The 16,613-nt window shown below is 38.1% G+C and overlaps 1 protein-coding gene across 4 annotated transcripts in view; it reads right to left on the bottom strand.

Moving 5' to 3' along the window:
• The window catches only part of RALYL (RALY RNA binding protein like), a 346,824-nt gene that overhangs the window by 165,635 nt on the left and 164,576 nt on the right, over positions 1–16,613 (bottom strand). The gene's annotated exons all lie outside the window — the stretch shown is intronic.

Below are 16,613 nucleotides of genomic sequence, written 5' to 3'. Positions count from 1 at the left end.
TTTAAAAACATATTTTTTCATTTCTCATTTATAACCCAAATAACCTATTTTTCTGTATTTATCTCTTTTGTCATTGTCTGACCTTTATACAGCGCGCCTGCATCATACGCGGGCGCACTTTACATGGACTTGAGCTTACGCGCTCAAGCCGCGGGGCACGTGCAGGCGGAGCGTCCCATTCAATTGAATGGGCGTGCGCGCCCGTTGTGCCCCGCCGCACTGCCGCATCACCGTGCACAAGCCCAATTGTTTCCAATGGGGCTTGAGCATAGGTGGAATTCGCCTTATGCGGAGGGATCCGGAACGGATCCCCGCGTAAGGCGAGAGCCAACTGTACATTCTCTTTAATACTTTTTGATCCATGAAATTCTTAACATTCTGTCCACAGATGCATTTTTTCACTAAGTTTCTTCTCAAAGGATGTAATGAGTAATTATAATCATTTTCTTTCCACCACAAGAACATATTTGAAAACCATGCAGTTTTTGAATCCTATTAACATTTCAGAGATTAATCTGCACAAAATTCATGTGTGGTGGTTTTGCACGCACACACACACACCATTTTCTAAGCAGAAATATTATTTCCTGCATAAAAAATATTTTTTATTGTGCAGAAAATGTTATTTTCTTCGTAAATATGCATTTTTTGCAGAATAAACCCATCAATTTCAACATTTTTGCACAGGAAACAACATTTTATTTGCAGCAATATTATATTTGTGCATAAAAATATTGTTTTGTATGCAAAATAAAACATGAGGATTTTGCTCAGAACAAGTTCTAAAATGTAAAGATTCTCATCAGCCCAGGATTCTTCTCATCAGTGTTTCTCAACAGACAAAAAACCATGTTTGAACATTTTGTGGATGTTTTTGGAAATTCTTACCAATCCTAACTCTGGGGTTTCAAATGCTCCTCTCTTTCTTTCTATGATATCATGTGTTAAAGAGAATGTCTCTGTACTCTAGAACTGATTAGAATGACCATACAGCAGAAGTGAGAATTTTTATGACCATATAATATGCATTCTTCAGCTACAAGAAGGTCTCCTAGGTCATCTTTATGCTGTTATTGTATGATTATACTCTCACTGCTCATCCAACCACTGTTTTTCTGCACCAAGGAGTAAATAAGTGGTCTTCCCTTTTCAAGTAAATAATGAATTAGGATTGTTGACTTCATGAAGAAATGGCTCCACCAAAATAATACTGATTATACATTTCCAGTTCCAAGAAATCTTCAAAGTCCATTTCCAGTCAGTTTAAAAAGAGTACAGGTGGCAGACAAATTACAGATATCAGTAGACGAACATTCCAAAACCTCTTTTTCCAGTGAATCCCAGTGCTTTTGCTTTCTGAATATCCAATACTTAATTCATTTTGTTTTTACCTTCCTGAAAATGTGCCTCTTGGCATCCTTTAGAAGCACCTTGTCATTGGTTAATAAAATAATGTGCACGTAGGAAGTTAACCTCATCCAAAAACCCTTTAAAATAAGTGGACAAAGTGATCATTAATTCATGGAGGTTTTAGAGTTACATTAATTGTGATTAGTTAATTCATTTTGCAGTTACGTGGACATGATATGTAATTTATGTGAATTGCTTAGTAATTTTGCAATTAAAATACAATTATCTTAAAATGCTACCTACCATCAAATTTCTATTTTTTATATATTATTTGTGACATTTTAGCATAAATTACAGCAAGTTTAGTAAGTACCATGTAAACTGAAGTACTTATACAATGAAATGCTAATTAGTTTCTAGGGAGCAGCATTCAGAGATACAAATATTCTGGCAAATGTGTCAGTATTGAGGGTGAAAAGGAAGTACAGAAAATCTGTCAGAAATTCAGGAAAGAAGGCTCAGTGTACACATATTAAATTAGTATGGCCCAACTTCAAATAATATTAATTCTTATGTGAAGAATATTAATTATTCCCTGCTTGGCTATGAAACCTACTGGATGACCATGGGCAAGTTACATCCTTTCAGGGTCAGAGGAAAGCATTGGCAAACCTCCTCTGAATAAGTCTTGCCAAGGTCACTTTAGGGTTCCCATAAGTCAGAAACTACTTGAAGGCACACACATACACACACTTTCAACCTTTACCTTTTTCTTGTTGTGCTGTGTCTTCAGCAAATACTTGTCCATAGGTAAGGAACCTTTGGTTGATACTTCAGGAGAGCCAAAGATTCACCACTTGCTGTCAAGTTTCTGCATTGATAATCTTTCTGCCAGCATTCTTTCTCTTCCTCTTTGTCACACTCTGTTCCCAATATCCCACCACATATTGGAGACATGAACTATATAAACAAAGTCTGTTCCAACCCTATCATCTCTATTTTGTACAAGAAAACACTATGGGAGATATCACACAGGAAGGTTACAGTATGCAAATTGCCATTAAATCGTCAGAAATCATGCAAAACCTGCAATCAGTGTCCACACCGCTGATCCTGTTATTGCCAAATGGCAGCTGCAAGGACGCTTTACTGATGGGACAAGCGAGCAATGATGCCTCCACTATGATTTACTGATGGGAGAGGCGCATGGCGATGTGAACGCTGATTGTGGGTTTTGCATGATTTCTGACGATTTAATGGCGATTTACATACGGTAAGTCTCCCGTGTGATATTCTCCAAAGAGATGTACTACTTTACTAAGGAGGTTGGCTTGAAGTAATTTCAAAGGCCATACTAGGCATTAATCCCTGACTTTCCCAACGAAGTCACACTCTCTTGTATCCTCTTATGCGTGTTCATTTTTAGTTGTGGCTTATTTTATTTGATATGTTTAATGCTTCATTTCACAACTATCTTCCATTCTTTAACCATTTGATATCCACTTCTGTTTTAAATATTGTTGTTAAAATATTATTAGTGATCCTTTACATTTAAAAACTTATTTTGATTTATAGTTATATTCTTGGTATTATTATTCTGTATAGTTCTAGAGCAGCTCATGAAAAGCGTCAAATACAGAGTTATTCATAAATTGAACAAATAAAGAAATAATGCTTTCAGGTTTGGATACAGCACTACTAAATTATTTTTCAGCAATCTCAGACAATCTGTGAACAATTATTCTAAAACCATTGTGCCTGAAAAGTGAGTTTCAAAGCACAACCTCAAGAGCAAGTCAGCTGAATATAATGTGAGATTCTGATCAACATCTTTTCAAGTGAAGGGATGTTCTCCCACGCAGAATATCAAAGAGATCACAAAACAACTGTTGCGCATTGTGAAACATGAATTGTTAAATAATGCTACACAATCAGAAATCTGCTTTGTTCTGTATAAAGCTTACAGTCACAAGCACCAATGCTATATCAGTACAATGGGCATGAGTTTTTTCTGTGCTACAAATATAATAAAGCTTTAATAAAGGCATAAAGATGGGGAATTGTGTGGAAACTGCAGACATCTGAAACATTTTCTTGTCTCAGCTGCACCAATATAGCATTTCTTACATATATACTTGACAGATGTAAGGACAAAAGAAGAGAACTAGGTAAACACTAAGAATTGGGCAAAACTTTGAAGAAAACAAAGAGAGTATGACCATGCATCTGATGCTGTGGAAGGCCAGGGCCATTTACTATTTTAAAGACAAAAATGAATAAAGCACTTCAGGCAATCTGCTTAGTGTCAAAAGCATTCAATGTAGGAACTGTATAGATCCAAGTATTTTGGATGAACACTGCAATTTTATCTTTATTGGCGTTACTTGGAGCAATTCTAAATAAGAATCAACCCAAGCATTATAAAAGACCACTTAGTAGGAATCTACAACTGGAGGCCCTAGAATGAAACTCACCATGCATTTATTTTCTAAACTTCAAGCGTCTGGTTGTTTAAACTGTTTAAAGGTGTTCTGTATGTGTGCGTGTCTTTTCTGTGTGCACACTCTCTGACACATAAAGTAGTAAACATCCATTTTACTTTTACAGATTGTAGTGATAGTCAATAACTGGTGGCTTTAAAGGAGATTTGAAAAATCTATGGAGATATAGCTATTAACAGCTATAAGAAGGGGAATGCAGAAAACTGAAAAACCCACAGATATTGTTCAATTTCCTTTTCCTCATACTACTGGGAGAACTCTTGTACTGGCCCTACTATTGCCCTGTACTTGGTATCAGGTAGCTCAGTGGGGGGAATGTACATTTTATATACAAATACCCCAGGTTCGATCCTTGGCATTCCAGGTAAAGTTGGGGGTGGGGAATGAGAGATCCTATATGAAACCTTGGAAATCTGCAGGCACTCAAGAGGTAGCTGATCTAGCTTTTTATGTTCCTAGTAGGTCCTCTACTGCTTTTATGGTTGACTTTTGGTTGGACAAAGAGGAGGTGTCTTAGTAGCAAACCTTCAAATGCTTTCATGGTTGCACATCATGCATTAAAAAAGTCTAGGGTAGGGCTGGGTAAAAGTGCAGGCCAGGAGTTGCACACAACCCTCACAGTCATTTCTATGGCCCCCACAAGGGTTCTTCTACATACTACATCCCCAAACCCCAATTTCTTTTCAATTAAAAATGCCCAACAGTAGCTTGTCAAAGCATTCAGTGGTGTCCATTAGCCACTAAACCCCATTCCCCTGACCTGCACTGTTTTAAGCCATGGGTGGGCATTTTTTTAAAACAGTAAGTGAACTGCTGCTCTCTTTGTTTTAAAAAAGGGCAACCCAAGTTCAGATGAGGCAAAAAGAAGGACAACAATGGGTGAACTGGCTAACTGAACATCCCAGAAGCTTCTGGATTTGCTTACACCCATTTTGCCTGGTGAAAAGAAAAACAGCAGGTTTTTTTTATAAGCCGTAATACCAGATGTTCGAATGGGTAGTTCATATCACCTGCCTCTCAGCCACATCTGGCACAACCATCACCTTGCCCCAGATTTACAACTCAGTGCTTCACTACTCGGCCCTGATAGAGATAACAATACATGAAAATTGCCCAGTATACCAAATGCTTTAAATATTTAAATGCAAAACTAATGAAGTCCCAAGAAAAATAAAAACCTCTTCTCCTGTGCACGCCATCATGTGCGGATGGAGACTATTTCCCAAGCAACTGTTACAATAAATAAAGCCCATAAGTGGCATGACAGGCGGCCTTCCCCCCCTCCCCAGCCTAGCAAATAGCTGCTTGGCATGCTTTAAATATAAACCCTGCAGAGTAACAGCTTTTAGGATGGAGGGAAAATGCTGAGCAGCAGTCAATTTCCAGACTAAATGAGACATAAAGGTCATGAGGAATGGGAACATAGTAAAGCTGCTTTTACCTAAATAAATAAAGATCTGAATCAACCATAATCAAGGGACATGTTGTGCAGCTGTACTGTTGCATTAAGCTGCCCCTCCAAGAATTACACTAGAAAAGTATTTGCTGGAACCCTGATGACTGTCATTATTTTCACCTAATCATGTCTCTCTCTGACCCTGAAGTTTTAAAAATCCGCATCTTCACTTAATGTAAAAACACATATTCAAAACTTGCTTCAGCTCAGTTGATGCACCATCCCCTGCAGTATGTAAGAAATGACTTTATTAAGCTTAATGGGAAAGCTGCAAATTCTCTACAAAACAGATACTATTTTTTAAAAAAGAAAAGCAATTTTGAACTATTACTCTAGGAAGCAGCTAGGCAACGCAAAGTCAACTAGTTACTTTCCTTAATTCAACACCATTTTCAACACTGTTAAAGCTTTCCAAGCCAGAAAAAGGCAGTCCATGTGGATTTAGTTTTTCTAGCTTTGTTAGAAGTAACACTTCTAACAATGCAAATCCAAGCTACACATTGGCAGGGGCAGCAGCGGAACTCACTAATAACACACACACACACACACACACACACACGGAATATGAAATCTGTACTTTAAACTGTATTGCAAATGGGATTTAAGATTAAATCCTTAAATTTAAACTGTCTTAAACAAGTTGTAGGGTGCATCTCCACTGTAGTAGTAATGCAGTTTGACATCACTTTAACTGGATCCTACAAAATCCTGGAATTTGTAGTTTTGTGAAGCACTAGCACTTTTGGCATAGAATGCTAAAGATCTTGTAAAACTACAAACCCCAAGATTCCACAAGATGGAACTACAACACTTAAAATGGCATCAAACTGCATTATTTCTACAGTGGAGATGCACCCTTAAAATATTTCCTGGGAAGTGGATTTCACTTATTTTCAACAGAAAATCAGTGGGTACTTAAATTTAAATTGAGATCCATAGTGCAACTTCACTTGTCTGCAGTTTTGTTTATAATACAAATAAAGGTAAATGCTTAAGGATGTCAGATTAATCTTTAACATTATTTAATTACAATAAGGCTTCCTTTCAGGAAGTAAGCGTACCAAGGCAACATACAAGATGAACACAATACAAAACAAATACACTACAATAAAAAAAAAATCAGCAAAAACAACAGGGATTACCAATAAATCCAGCAATCTGAAAAGCCAAGGAATAGCCAGTAGAAATAAAAAGGTTGTACTGTACATCTGAAGGGCTATCAGTGAAAAAGTCCTGTCACTTTACTCACTGACCTAACTAAACAGGGCAACAATTCAAAAGGGCCTCTGCTACAAATTGCTGGTACCAATAAAGGCAATTCTTTGAGCAACTTGATCCAAACCATTTAAAACATCAAAGGAGATTGGAAAAACTTTCATCCCCCAAGGCTTTCTTTGAATGTCAGACCTTGTATGGTTAACATTTAAAAATAACATATACTCCCCATAATTAGACATGATCTTCAAAATGAGAGATGCCAATTTCCAGTTTTATCCTCTCTCCCCCCCTTGCAGTCTCTGTAGCCTCCAGAGAGTCCCAGGGACAGAACCACAGCGTCATGACTTGCCATCCCTGCTTTAAAGGTTAAACTGGCATTTTAAGTTGGGATCAATATGACACTGCAGCCAATGCAGGTGGCACAGTATCAGTATCATTTGAGGAGACTTCACAACCAGCACCAATTATTTTGTGTACAGATTTCAGGCAGTCTGCTGCTTAGTGTATTGCTTGGTTGTATTCTATTTAATTAATGTGACATTCACTGTCCCCCTAAATAGGAATGTGAGACAGAACTGTAAAGCCATTTTATAAACTTTAGTTTTCAGCCCAGGTATAATTCTATTTGAGAAAACACTCCCATCGATATAGCTAGATTAAAGAGCTGGCTCCTACTTATTCCATGGGCTCTCAATGTATTTCATATAAACATACTCCTTCCTACACTGTGGGCAATTTCAGCGAGAACAAGTATGAAAGTATAATTAAAAATATGACTTTGCAGATTTCTGAACTTCAGCACCTTTCCAATTAACTGAATTTGAGTTCTATAAGGGAAAAAAAGTTATTTAAATTTAAGCTCTGTTCTGTTCCAAAAGCATGGGTTAAAAGTTCTCTTCCAATACATTTGGCATTAATTTAGTTAACATTCTGGCATTCTAAACTATGCCTCTCTGGATAAGCCTTCAGAAAGTGCATTAGGTGAATTTGTTACTATTTTTCATCTGCAGAAGTGGCTGAGGCAATTGGAAGCAGAAGCCTCAGATTAAAAGATTGAGAGAGAGAGAAGATAGATTTGCTGTACTGACAATATACATAGTACTGTTTCTGGTGTCATGACTACACTTATGTTTAAAAGTAGCAGACTTGGATATAGATAATTGTTACTAGTAGTCTTTAGCATTATCCAAGTCTGCTAGTTTATCCCCAATCAATTCCCCAATATTTATTTAAATTTTACAATTTTTCAAAAATAGCAATAATTTAAAGCTATTTTTTATTATACCCCACTTTTTCTCCAAAATGGGACACAAAGTGACTTACAAAATATACAGTTTTACAGACAATATATAATGTTAACCACAACCACAGTAGACCCATTAAAACCATGGTGGGGAGCTTATGTGAGTGTGGCTAGCAAGTCTCTTTTATTTCAAACTCACATCTGCTGTAGTTGGAACTAATATTAGATTTAGCCTATACCATTTCATATATGTAGGTAAAGGTAAAGATTTTCCCATGGGAAGATTGTCTAATTGTGTCCAACTGTAGGAGGTGATGCTCATCTCCATTACTGAGCCAAAGAGGCAGTGTTGTCCAAGATGGCTCTGTGATCATGTGGTCAGCATGACTGCACAGAGCACTGTTACCTTCCCACCAAAGTAGTATTCCTATCTTCATTGGACATTACTAAGTAAAAGTAAAGGTAAAGGTTTCTCATTTCACATGATTGTCAAGTTGTGTCTGACGGTAGGGGGCGGCGCTCCCTTGCTAAGACCAGAGAGCAAGCATTGTCAAAGATGACCCGTGGTCATGTGACCAGCATGACTGCATGGAACGCTGTTACCTTCCCACCAAAGTGGTAACTATTTATCTACTTGCACTTTTACATGCTTTCAAACTCCTAGTTTGGCAGAAGCTGGGACTAGTAATAAGAGCTCACTCCATCACATGGTGCTTGGGCCTCAAACTGCTGACCTTCTGATCTTTAAATCATCAGAATCAATGTCTTTATCGCTGAGCCACCATGTCTCAAAGTGCCTTTCAATTCTGAGCTTCCACGTGCACATATGGAAATGCTGCACACTATATACAATTCTTGGGAAAAGTCTAGGAAGTGGTTCATCAATGGCACTGGTCCAGTCCACAGATGTCTTACATCAGGGGGACCCCAAAATTTTCAGGCCACAATCTCCTTTCCTCTTGTGGGGCAACCCTAGCACTCCCAATGCTAACAGTAGTCTACTGTTCTGCTGCAAATTTAAAACAGCCAGTCCTGGTCGTTGTTCCCTTTGCACCCAGTCACCTTGGGAGCGGCAACCAAGTAGCTGGTTGAGCAATAACTGAGAAGCCTTTCACCTGAGCCAGCCTTGTGGTAAAGGCCGGTGTGGATGAGAGCCTTCTCAGTTGCTGCTCAATTGGCTCCTGGGTTGCTGCTCCCTTTGCACCCAATCATACACTGAGCAGCAACCAAGCAGCTGGCTGAGCAGTGGCCGAGAAGCCTCTCATCCATTCTGGCCATGTAGCAAAAACTAGTGTAGGCAAGGAGATTCTTGATCACTGCTCAGTTGCTGCTCCCAAGGGAGTAAGTTTCTCCTTGGCAAGGAACACTCTCAATCCTTCACTGGGGTGGAGAGGAGCACAGCTGGTGTGTATATAGTGGGTTTACAGAGGCGACATGCTCTGGACTGGGAGATATTTTAACTACAGTAGTTACTCTAAGGCAAAGGACTCTTTCCAAGAATCAACACTGGATATTCTTCCTTCTCCAGAGACACATCTTTCCCACACAGCTTCAAGTGTTCTCTCCCCACACACAAACATTGTGTCTTCTGCTAATTTCTCCCCCACTAACTCCTTGATCCATTCAGTCAGTCTGTCCCAAAATGGTGCCACTCTAAGCCACAGGAATGATGCCCTGAGCCCAATCTTCACAAGAGTTTCTCACCACTACTAGAACCTGAACTCAAGCAGGCAGGTGAAGAGTGGGAGGCTTCATGGTGGTTTTAAAGGATGCAACCCTCATCCTCACCATGGTCCTAAAGGTCATTAGTTCCCCTTGTCTTTCTTGTGCATCATCAATACTTTAACTGAAACCTCCCAACCTGGTTTTCCCCCTCACCTGGATCTTTTCACCACTCCCGCTGGGGGGGGGGGGGTACAGCACCCACTTTGGAAATCACTGTCTTACATGAAGGGCTACAATTGGACTTGCTGTGCATGTGGGTCACCATAAGCCAGGCACATAACAACAACAACACATTTGAAAGAGCCATGGGAGCATAAAGTCCCTGCCCAGCACTTGAACTAAACACTCCCTTCCTTATAGGATGTTTTGAGGAAATTGATAATAAGGAGTTCTTTCTGCATACACATACACACACGACACACTGGAGGAGACCCCTGCCACCAGGCAGGAAGATGTTATTGGCCTAAAAAAGGAATTGGAATTGTGTGGACAACTAGATATTGCTGAATGGCAACATCAAGCAATCCTTATTATTGGCCATGCTTGCTAAGGCTGCTGGGAGCTGTAGTCCAACAACTTTTTCACAATTTTCATCCCACCTGAGTCCAATTTCTAATCCCAATTGAAGTAGCCCCACTAAATCTATGGGATTTATAAAAACACTGATTTATCATTCAGCAATGGATCTTCCTAACTGGGAGTATCAAATAGATTAGGCTATTAAACTATACTCCCATAAAACAGTGATCTAATAATTAGTGAAAAACTTCTGTTTGCACTCACATTTTATGTTATATTAAATTTAAGCAATCTTCAGTTAATAAACAAAGCAGCTGGCATCTTGTTATTTGCATCTTGCATGTTGTTATTAACAATTTATTCCTGTCTATGGTTTTTGTTGCTGTCATGATGGTGATCAGAACTGTTTACCTCCCACACACAATAACCCCAAACATTTGAAAACCCATCTTTTTAATGGTATCTCCTGGCTATGTATTCATATAGCCAAGCACACAATGTTGAAGAAAAATTTCAAGACTTGGCTATAGGCAGATACTTCACAGTCTCCTCTCATGCAGTATGTGGCCACTGTGTGTGTGTTTTTGAAAGTTTTTACGTGTCCCCTCACCCCACAGAAAGTTCCATGGAAAAATAATTGCACTCTGGCCCATCTGCACTTGCCCACTATTGATGTAACTGTGTATATAGGAGTCAACAAAAATCCTTTTTGGTTCAGACCAAAAAAGACTGAATCTTTCCTGGTTCAGACTAAGAACTTTATCGCACCCGTTTTTGTCTCCGTTACGGGTACAGAAAGAGGTTGCTCGTGTGCACGTGCGACCGACCAAAAATGGATTTTATCGCACGCCAAAGCATCCTCCAAAAGGTCCCATTCCATCCCCCGGCGCCAAACCATCCCGGTTCAGTGCTGACGAGCACCATTTTGCTCGGTCGGAAGACTTCTGACCAGAACATTTCATGGGCCTCAGCACTGAACGGGGATGGCTTGGCACCGGCGTCATTTTTCCATACCCGTAACGGAGACAAAAAAGAGTGTGATAAAGTTCTAAGAATATCCAACATAATTCACCAGTGAGAAAATAAGGGACTATTGACATGTTCATAGTGTCAAGGCATTCAAGAACATGCCAAATTTAAAAGTTATCCGCTGTATAATTTCAATCATGATATTTTAAAAATGTTTTAAATGTTACACTTTCATCCATAACTTTCTTGTCCTGAGTTCTGCTGTTATGTCAACTGCATAATCTAATCTAATCTACTCATTAATTCATTAGGCCATCAACTACAGTGTTCAGTGGATTTGCAGAGACTGCTACATGATTTGGATTGCCTTCCTTAGATTTTTGTAAGCAGGCTACTTTAAAAAGAATGAGTGAATATTTGATATCTTTGCAAGTATGAAAACATTTTTGCAGAGTTTTATTTTTTCCACATTTATGAGTAAACAACTGTTATAAGCATACATTACTTATGCCATCTAAGATACTCAACCTGAATTGATTCACCCTAGAGATTATGGACTCTGCAACCATAGCTGGAATGTATCATTTCCACAAGCCACTACAAGAATGAGACACTAAAAGCAAGTCAGGGCACATAGTGAAAAAGGGAGAAATGGTTCTATTGTCACATCAGTTCAATTTACAACAGAAGTATATGTTGGATTCTTGCTAAAGGTGTTCTTTATTACTTATCTATACCTTGTACTTTTTCTAGGGCTGTTATGATTTACAAAGTTCCTTAAGGGCTTCTGTACTGCCCAAGAGGTTGTGCAATAGAATGTGTTGTCCAAAATAATTATCTGTAACTACTATTTTACCTGAGGTTATATGTCAGCCTGCACTCACTAGTTTCTTGGAGACTCTGTCTAATTTGGACCTGAAGGCAGGCGTACATGAATAATAGTTACAGAGAGGAAGCAAGAAGAAAACCACAGTGGAACTAATTTATTGGCTTTTAAGAAGACCAACGAAAGGAGTCCATCTTTTGTTATGCCTAGGAAGAATGGTTTTGTGTTGGACTTCGTAGAATTTTTTTGTTTTTTCTAACAATAATGAATATATGTAGACAGTTTAAAAGTTCCTCACAAAAAAGTTTGTGTTCTTGGAAATCAGTGTTAAATTATGGGCCATGGTGATCTTGCATAGAGGTAATTGGTTGCCAATTGATTTACAATAATTTAAAAGTGGTGCAACTCAGACTTCACAGGAAACCTATTTCAATACTTGTCAACTACCTCTGTAAAAATTACATACCCTTTCTGATCCATATGTTTAGAAATGAGAAATTAACCACTAAAATGGGCTGCATTAGTCACACTGTCCTATCTCTATTAAATCATATGACTACATAATGTTGGCATGTGAACTAAAGTGTTCTAAAAATATTTGCTACAATTCAACAGTGCCTTTACAGGCAGAGGAACTCTGAGGCACATAAAAAAGTATTCACCTCTAAAAACCACTTTAATTATTTTAATCAAGGAAAGCAAATGATACACTGTCTTCTGCATGCATGGAAATATATTTATATTCTAAAACCAACAGAATATCTCACATTGTGTGTGGGAATCGTGTTCCATGTAAAAAGAATACAAATAGAATTTTGAATCAGGGCAATTATGTCATCAACAACAAAACTAACTGAAATATCAAAATCATATACTTTGCATCTGATGGCCTTAAATTTTATTTGTTACAGAAACTAGTTGCTTCATTTTCTGTCTTCCAGAGACTTTTCATATGCCTTTTATTTTCAGGTCACCTTTAACATGACATTTGCCACTAAGGTTTCATCTGTACTGCAGAAATAATCCAGGTTGACACTACTTTAACTGCCATGGCTCAATGCCATAGAATCCTAGGATTTGTAGTTTGTTGTAGCACTAGAGTTCTCTGACAGAGAAGCGTAATGTCTCACAAAACTACAGTTCCCAGAATTCCACAGCATTGTGCCATGGCAGTTAAAGTGGTGGCAACCTGGATTACTTCTGTAGTGTGGATGCAGCCTAACAAGCAAAAGTCACTGCCTTAGGAAGATGCTACTATGTCAAATTTCTGGTTTACACCCTTTAAAGTACTTATTTAGAATCAAAACTTTAATGAAGTAGCCTAATGAATCCTGATGGAACCAGTAACCCACTGGGTGGAAACTCTGTTAGCAGTGTTACACTAGCAGTTGTTGCTCAGCCCTGTGGTATTTAATGTGTTTTTGTACTGTGAGCTGCCTTGGGTCCCTTCTTGGGAGAAAGGTGAGATATAAATAAATAAATAAATAAATGTGCCGCTTATAGTCTACAACTGGGATGGATGAAGCGCAGTCCTCTAGATGTTGTTGGACTGCACATCCCAGCATTCTTCACCAATGGCAGTGATGGCTAGGGTAACGGGAGTTTCAATCCCATTATCAATAGCATCTAGAGGGCTGCAATTTGCCCACCCCTATTCTATATGACCACTAATGTCAACCAATAAAACGTAGGAAGGGAGCTGGGTCGTACAACATGGAATAGCTTTCTCACCAGCTAAGCAAAATTGGCAGGAACAGAATGATAATTTGGTGCAGAACTGCTAGTAGCAGTAGTTGAATGAGGCTCATTATGGGAAAGTGTTGTGTGATCCTGCTGTTACAGCCTGCACAATTTAACAATATTCTAATACCAAAATTCTAACCAGTGGAACTCTATAAATCAAGATTACAACCTTTTCAGTAGTGACTTCAACAGAGCAGGAAGACAATTATATGAGGAATCTGTTCTTGGTCATGCCCACTCATGGATTTCTTCTAAAGAATGTTGCAACATTTTCTGGTTATTACTACATTCTCATTTGATTCAAATGTATGGTAAATATACCATTTATTAACAGATTCCATGCAGTCTCTGTATGGTTTTCCTTCCATACTAAAGGAATGAACAAGTGATCAGCTTTCACCCTTAACCAATAAATACTTCTTATGACATCTGAAATACTTAATAGTTCCTCCACTACATCTATCTACATAGCACTAAATTGCAATTACTGTAGAACCAATAAAGAAATGGAAACCAGATATGTCAACAAACTAACAAACTAATTTAGCCTATAATATTTTTAATAAGTGCTTGGTGTCTTCCATGTACATTCCTATACACAGTCGTACATCTGGATGATTTTTGTGCCTGGATTAAAGGCAGAGCTTGGGAAATATACCCTTTTACAACACAATTCCCTACATCCTTCAAATCCTGGGGGGTTCTGGGGATTATTGAAAAAGATAATGTTTCCAAGTATTTACATGTTCTTAATTATTCTGCTTCTCCAGAAAAATCTAATTAACTTGTGCCTTTTCTCATTCTTATAAAATATAACATACAACAGATATGAAGTTACTGCAACTAAACTGCTATAAATCAAGAGGCAAGTAACACAATAGATTTCACTGGTTTCTACACAATTGCTATGAGGCACACTCAAGGAAATTTATGATTTCTGGGCAGCAAACCAGCATGCTAATGGCTATAGCACTTCATAATTCCTGAATGAATTTTATAGGACAGCAGACTGGATAAAGCTTTTTGAACCATATTCCTAACTGTCATATTTCATTTAACACCATCACATTAAGGCTTGCATATTACCTACTGGCTACCTAACCTTACTTCCTGGAAATACTAAAATGAATACCTATCATGTCTTTGCAACATAGATAATATTTAGAATTTGCACAAATTTGAGAAAACTGAAAAGTATAGTAAAAACTAGAAAATATTTGTCAGGGATAGTAAATTCCCAGTTCTATTTTCAGTAACACATGGAAGTCGCAATAAACACTCAGATATACTCTGGGCTGCTTTCTTTGTGACTGAGAATGTTCTGTGAATATAATTTCATCAAAACATGTCTGTTGAGGTACCTTTGATTCCTCATGGAAAAAACAAAGGGTATGAATGCCACCCCAACAACAACAAAAAAACCTGATAAATTTAAGGGTCCATGGGGGAAGTAGCTGCACTAAGTGGAGGAGGATTAACAGGATTCAAATGATGGGTTACACTGTGCCACAGGTACAGTGTAATGGATGTTGAAGTGATGAGGGGATAGATATGGGAGAGTGTGGTTTTTTTCCCATAGGGCAGTGGCTTGTAATTTTTGTAACTATAGAGTAATAACACTAAATAATTCGAAGAAACTGAAAAATAAATATTACTTTTCAAACACTATGCAAAGTGCTCTTGTTAGCACCTTTTAGACTGTGTGAAAGAAGCAGCAGCATAAGATTTGTACACTTTGTCTGTCTTCTCAGACTCACAGAATGAACTAGTGCTCAGGAAAGATTTTTATAACCAGATTGTATGAATAGCCATAGAAATGCAAACTTGTGGATGATGAGTTGGCAAGTTCAATTTGAATAATAGCTACAGAGAGAGAAAGGAAGGCGAGTATTCCAGGTTAACAGCTATATGTCTGAATTTTTAAGCACTGTAACTATAACAGTAGCTGACTCTAACAGAACCTAATGACTTTTTCTAAGGAACTTTCCAAGGTGTATTACAAGAATGAGAAAGCCAGGCATACTCATCAAACTGAGTTGTACAGAGTAGAGCAACTGAACCAGAAACCATGAAAATCACACCTTCTACAAAGAAAGGGCCAGAAGAGATACTATCAATAAAGATAATAAAATTCTAGAATTAGCACACCTCTTTTGAATAATGTATACCACAACCTTGTGGTCCAAACATTTCACATAGTGAAATATAACAGTATGTCCTTGGACATGACACTTTACAACAGTGGCAAAACTTGTCCTATTTTTAAAGTTGCATGTGCTGCTATTTTCCTCTATACAAATGTTCTATAAAAATCTAAAAAGTGGCACAGAATCACACATTATAATACCCTGTTTTAATTAGCTTTAATTTCTCCTTGAAACATAACTTGAATCATACACCTATAAATACCAACCAGACCACAGGATTTCACCATTGTTGATACACCTATAACCAAAGAGATTATACCAACTACTAGACCATAGGACCTTATCGGTGTGATAAGAAAATGGCACAGTGATATTAGAGTTCACATTTTCCCACTTCCTTTGTTCCCCTCTTCTGTTTCAGCTAGGAGTTTTATATTACTAATTTTCATTAATCACATGACCTTCAAGTATGAGTTAACTATAGTTTCATTATGGAAGCCAACTTCAAAACTCACTGAGATTGCTTTTGTTTAGGTATTAAACCTAGATACAGATATGAAATACCCACATCAACTCAAGTAAATCAGAAAATAATATCTGTACAACTCAGATTAAAGAATCCAGTATGTAACCCCATAATTCAGGGTTAGAGAACCTATTGTCCTCCAGGTTCTCCCCCTGCCTTTTGGTGACACATCAACATAAGGGGGAGGGATGTACAACCAAGCCCTCATGAGCTTGGATAAAACCTCCTTCAATTTGGCTGGTGATGCTGCATGATGGAATAGTATTTCGTCAGAAGCTGGAGGGCAGTAGGATCCTCACCCTTGCTATAGTTGCTTGTTCATTCATAGATGATAAGTGCTTCTTAATTCCTTGTCAGTAGAATGAAAAAAGGGCCCTAAATAAAGCACGG

The sequence above is a fragment of the Sceloporus occidentalis genome, unplaced genomic scaffold, assembly GCF_023333645.1.
Source record: "Sceloporus occidentalis isolate IW3139 unplaced genomic scaffold, rSceOcc1.0.p SCAF_3, whole genome shotgun sequence".
NCBI lineage: Eukaryota > Metazoa > Chordata > Lepidosauria > Squamata > Phrynosomatidae > Sceloporus > Sceloporus occidentalis.
This window is presented reverse-complemented; position numbering and strand designations above follow the sequence as displayed.